Here is a 6,264-nt window from a genome sequence, read left to right on the forward strand (position 1 = left end):
ATATGGATTCTTTACATTTTAAGCCACCAGGGAAGCACACCAATAGTATTATTAGTTAAATATAAATTTTTTCAGAGGAATCGGGTGGAGAGGGAGGTGGGAGGGGGGATCGGGATGGGGAATACGTGTGACTCTATGGCTAATTCATATCAGTGTATGACAAAACCCACTGAAATGTTGTGAAGTAATTAGCCTCCAACTAATAAAAAAAAAAAAAAGAAAAAAAAAAGAAAAAATAGGTTAATAAAAAAAAAAAATTTTTTTTGTGTGACACACCCACCCTTCATGACTGACCCTGCTTCTTTATTTTGCCTCCTTTTCACCCCTCCTTCTCTGGCTCAAAACTTCCCTCACACACTATTCCAGTGCTCCTTCAATAAGCATCTTTCAATATCAGGAGTTTGCACCTGCTGTTTCTTCTTCCTGGTACATTTTCCTCATTAACAGCCTGGTTATTGTCACTCAGAATTTAGATCTTAAATGGTACTTCCTCAAAGAGATCTTCCCTCTTTGGCCATCTAAGTCTCCCAGGTGATTCTCTCATTGCCTCCTTTATTCTACTTCTTTTCCTGATTTTTAGGATACTTTGTAACTATATTGTGTTGCATCCCTTTGGTTCATCTTTACCGCCTTCGCTCCACAAGAGGTAATGGCACAAGAAGACTAAAATGACCTCACTAAAATGCATTATTATTTCATGTTTTGCTAAGGAATTAAAACCTGTGCCAACTGAATTATGATACAGTAATTGATGCTTTCCAATTGTGGTGCTGGAGAAGACTCTTGAGAGTCCTTTGGACAGGAGGAGATCAAACCAGTCTATCTTAAAGGAAATATTTATTGGAAGGACTGATGCTGAAGCTGAAGCTCCAGTACTCTGGTCACCTGATGGGAAGAGCTGACTCATTGGAAAAGCCCCTGATGCTGGGAAAGACTGAGGGCAGGAGGAGAAGGAGGGGACAGAGGATGAGATGGTTGGGTGGCATCACCGACTCAATGAACATGAATCTGAGCAAATTCCAGGAGATAGTGAAGGACAGGGAAGGCTGGCGTGCTGTCGTCCATGCAGTTGCAGAGTCAGACACGACAGTGACTAAAGGACAACAACAGCCGCAATGGTTTATTTCACTTGAAATTTCATGATAAATGTGTAAAGAGTTCCTTTCATTGTGTTTAGACATATATTTTGGTATACCTTATTCATATGTATTGATAGAATGCAATATTTGCAAAATACATCACACACACACAAAAAAAAACCTAAAAAAAACTTTAGAATCTGGTTCTTTCAAATGGTTGTGGGGCTTAAAACCATAGATGTTAATTTTTCACAACAGTATTCTTTATTCTTCTGGCAAGAATTTTGGTATGTGGGTATTACCAAACATGAACAAACACAGTGCTATTATCTGAGGTTTTTCTTCCAAGCTACTGATACTCTTCCTGCAAGCTTTGATGTTGGTGTGTGATGTGCAACCCTCTAACACACTCACCCACTTGTTCTTTCTTAGGTCCTACAAAGTTGCTTTGCAAGAAAATTGGGAATTTCACTCATTCCTCCAAACCTAGATATTCACTTCTCTAATATCAAATTCCACATTACTGTTTCACTTCAATAATTTTAGCATTTATAATAATGTTTTCAATGCCAGATATAATCTTTAAACTTAATGGCAACTATTCTCAACACATACAACACCAAAACTAACTTGAAATGAAAAAAAAAATAGATACCTCGACTAAAACAAACATGTATGGACTATGACAATTATATCAAGATGTATCTTACTTTCAGAGGTGTGAAAATGTACAAAAATGGGTCTTATTGTGAAGTATGGTATACTCTTATGCTTTTTCTATCAGCTTTTTAATTATTAGTTTTTTGTGTATTCATCTGTCCCATTTTGAAAGAGGCACATTAAAATTTAAATTGCATCTTCACTATGAATCATACCTTTTCTATATCAAATGACAGCATTTTTCCATTTTAATTCATTCCTTAAAGTCTGATTTTTCCGGTATTAATAGCTTGACTCACGTTGTCCCTGTCTTCAAATCTGCCTGATATATCTGCTGATTTTAAGTCATTTTGTTTGAGATATGCTAATGGAAGACCATATTTGACAAAACACCATTTTTTATCTTCAATGTAAGAGATTTCTATCTTTTAATAAGGAAGTTACATTTAGTTCCATTATAAATTTGTAATATTTATTCTTGTTTCTTTTAGCTGGCTGTAGTTCTTATGACATCATATTATACCATGATTTCTCCATTCTTTTGTTAAATTTTTTTATTGTGAAGTGTTTCACAAATACACACAATGGAGATATATATATATATACATGCATATTTAAATATTAATAGTTAAGTTGAATAAAATTCTAATATTCACTATCCAGCTTAAGAAACAGAATATCGGGTATAATTCTGAAGCTTCCTGTTGCCTTGATTACACTCTTTCCCTGCACTGGATTTAGTACTATTCTGTATTTTGTGTAAGCAGTTCCTTAGCTTTTTCTCTACAGCTTTACCACATATATGTTGCTTTAAACAACTTAATGATCAGTTTGCTTATTATTTAACTTTACACAAATGCAATTGACACATATTTTTACTCTGCATCATTTTATGCTGATGGCTGTGGTTAATTCATTTTCCCTAATATATGGTGTTCCGTACAAATTTGTAGAAGCTTGCACATTGTGTTCTTTATGAAAAGTGCTGACAATGTGGATGGTGCCCCCGAGCTGAAGAAGGTCATAACCCTGATCCTTTGTATGAATGCAACATAATCTACTCATTTTAATAATTCAGCATTTTTCCTAGGGTTGTTTTTCTAACTTTTTATTCCTTTTTTTTTTTTTTTGGCCATGCTGCATAGCATGTGGGACCTTATTTCCCTGACCAGGGACCAAACCCACCCCTGCACTGAAAGTCCAGTCTTAACCACTGGACCACCAGGGATGTCCCCTGAGGTTTCTTGAGCTTTCTTTAAGTTTTTTCTTGCTTTCTTGAAATAGTATTGCTATGAGCATTATTTTACATGTCTCTGGAACATATAGTTTCTCCAGGGTTTCTAACTAGTCGTGGAATAACTGGTAACAGTATATACAAACATATGCATTGACAAACTCTTTGGTTCTGGATTTCCCTAGTGGACCAGTGGCTAAGGCTCCATTCTCCCAGTGCAGGGGTCCAGGTTTGGTCAGGGAACTGGATCTTACATGCAGCAACTAAAAAGATCCCATGTGCTGCAATTAAGACCTGGTGCAGACAAATAAATAAAAAATAAACAAATTGATTTTCTCTTGTTAATCTTTTTGTTAACGAGTCTCAGCTGGAAACCTAAAACAGTGGATAGAAGATTCCCTTCCATACAGAAGCATCAGATAGATGGGACCACTACTGCTGGCGTTGAAAATGGAAGAAGTCACAAGAAAGGCCCTCAGCTGACAGGCCAAGAGGAAACAGGGACCTCATTCCAAACAAGCACATGGAGCTCAGAGCTGCCAGGAACCTGAAAGTCCCAGGAAATGAATTCTCCCTCAGGCCCTGCCAAGGAGGCAGCCTGGCCAACAGCCTGACCTTGACCCTGTAAGACCTAAGACAGGGCAGACAAGTCACTGACCTACAGTGTTATGAGACAGAGACCTCTTAGTCAGTGTTAGTCGATCAGTCTGTCCGACTCTTTGTGACCCCATGGACTGTAGCCCACCAGGCTCCTCTGTCCATGGGATTCTCCAGGCAGGAACACTGGAGTGGGTTGCCATGCCCTCCTCCAGAGGATCTTTCCAACCCAGGGATTGAACCTGGGTCTCCTGCATTGCAGGTGGATTCTTTACCACTGTGCCATCTGGGAAACCCTTAGTCATGCCACTGAGATTGTAGCAATCTGTCAGCAATAAAAACCAGCATACTTGATAAGTCTAGTTTATAATAGCTTTGATGATTTAAATGCTTTTAAACAGCTTGATCAATATTATTTCAAATTAATCATTTTTCTAGTTGTGTCAATCTTTAACTGGCAGGAGGAGGCCATGAACCAAGAAGCATCACTGCTCAATTAAAGGCAAAAGAGGTTGGGTAGAAAAGAGACACCTGATGAGTCTTCCAAGCAATGTATTATAGTAACTGTCTCTAGTTCATCTCTGTGGTTCATCTCTATGGTTTCCAGACACTTTGCCCATGTTGTTTGTTCTAGAAGGGGCAAATATGGAGCAAAATTTGGCCAGTCCATATTGGGGTTAAAGGGTGGAACTCTGCTTTAAGTTCTGTGGGGACAGAGAAGGAAGCTGACACACAGAAAAACAATAAAACCCGAGATGAAGAAAGAATGTTACAGCACTTGGGTCCAAGCTTCTGATTATTCCTCAAGCACTCTTAGACAGAAATGTGTTCCAGTCATTTGCCAATGAAAAGAACCAGTCTTGAATGCTGTATTCATGTCCAAATGATAAAGGTAGTGACTTATTAGTAAAACACCACACACTCACTATCTCATAGCTCTGCTGGTCAGAAGTTCAGTGCAGGTCTCTGGGCTAAAACCAAGGTCCCAGCAGAGCTGCACCCCGGTCTCAGGGCTCCGGGCCAGAATGCATGTCCCTGCCTTCCAGCTTCTCCATCCACACTTGGCTGGGCCCGTTTCCTCCATCCTCAAAAGTCAGCAGCGTTGACTCTCTCTGCCTTTCCTCCTTGGTCACATCTCCCTCTGACCTCTAGTGTCTATTTTAATTTGCTTTCTTTTATGAATGACACTGAGCATCTTTTCACATTGTTTACTGACCTTTTCTGTTTCCTCTTTTGTGAATTCTCCTTTTCAAGTCTCTGTCAACTTTTCTATTGGGTCAATTGCCATTTTACTTCCTGTTTCTTTCATGGAACTATTTCACATTTTGGAGATTTATCCTCTAGTGGTTCAATCTATTAAACTATCATCTCCTGTTTTGTGCTTATATTTTGATAACTTTATGGCTTTTAAACTTAACCTGTATTTTAATGTAGTTGATTTTGTCCATTGTTTGTCTTACTTTTCTATATATTGCTGAGGAAATTCTTTTTCCCTAAAGTCAAAGGATATTCTGCTCTATTTTATTGTAAAGCATATAAATTTTTCTTTTCTCATTAAGTATTTACTCTGTCAATAGTTGTTTTATCTTTTTTCCCCAATTAATTAATTAATTTAATTAATTTAGCTGCCTTGATTCTTAGTTGCATTTTGGGCTGCTCTCTCTAGTTGCGTGACTCGTGGTGGGTTTAGCTGCCATACAGCATGTGAGATCTTAGTTCTCCTACCAGGGATCGAACCTGCATTCTCTGCATGCGGAGGCAGATTCTGAACCAAAGGACCACCAGAGAAGTCTCGTTTTCTTCTTTTAAATAAGGAAGCTTGCCCAGAACGCTGTACTGGGCTGTCATTTTCTTACTGACCTCTAATACCAGTTCTTTTCTATTTCACATTTTCATACATGCATTAAATATGCTTCTGGGCTCCTTTTTCTGTACCATTAATTGGTATGTCTATCCCAGAGTAAACATCACAGTATATTACCAGTATATTTATAATAAGCTTCACTATCTAGTAGAACCAGAGCTCCTCAACTTGATCTTTTTCTTTAGAATGTATAATATCTTTTTGACCTTTTGCTGATTCATATACCTTTTTAAATAAACTTGTCAAGATCCATAGAAACATGGCTGGAATTTGGATTAGAATTACATCTATAGGACAAGTGGAGGAGAACTGACAATTTTTTAACTCAGGGTCTATTCTTGACATGAAATATGTCCATTTATTTTGGTCATCTTTAATGGCTGTCAATAGCACTTAATAATTTTTAGTGTAACAGTCTTACTTAGATTTGTTCATCATTATTCCTGAGAACATTTTTAGTGCAAAAGTAATTACATTTTCTAACTGTTTCTTAAGTGCATAAAATGCAATTAACTCTTGTCCAATAATGATATCATATGCTGCTGTAACAGGTATTGTTCTAAAGTGACAGTGTCAGTCACAGCCATGTCTGACTCTTTGCGACCCCATTGACTGTAGCCCACCAGGCTCCTCTGTCCATGGAAATGTCCAGGCAAGAATACTGGAGTGGGTTCCCATTCCCTGCTCCAGGGGATCTTCCCCACCCAGGGATCAAACCTGGGTCTCCTGCACTGGAGGCGGGTTCTTTACCATGGGAGGCACCAGGGAAGCCCTCAGGCTCTTTATCAACCCATTAAATCCTCTCAACAACTCTATGAGGGGGCGATCTG

This window comes from Cervus canadensis, chromosome 23 (assembly GCF_019320065.1).
Source record: "Cervus canadensis isolate Bull #8, Minnesota chromosome 23, ASM1932006v1, whole genome shotgun sequence".
Classification (NCBI taxonomy): Eukaryota; Metazoa; Chordata; class Mammalia; order Artiodactyla; family Cervidae; genus Cervus; species Cervus canadensis.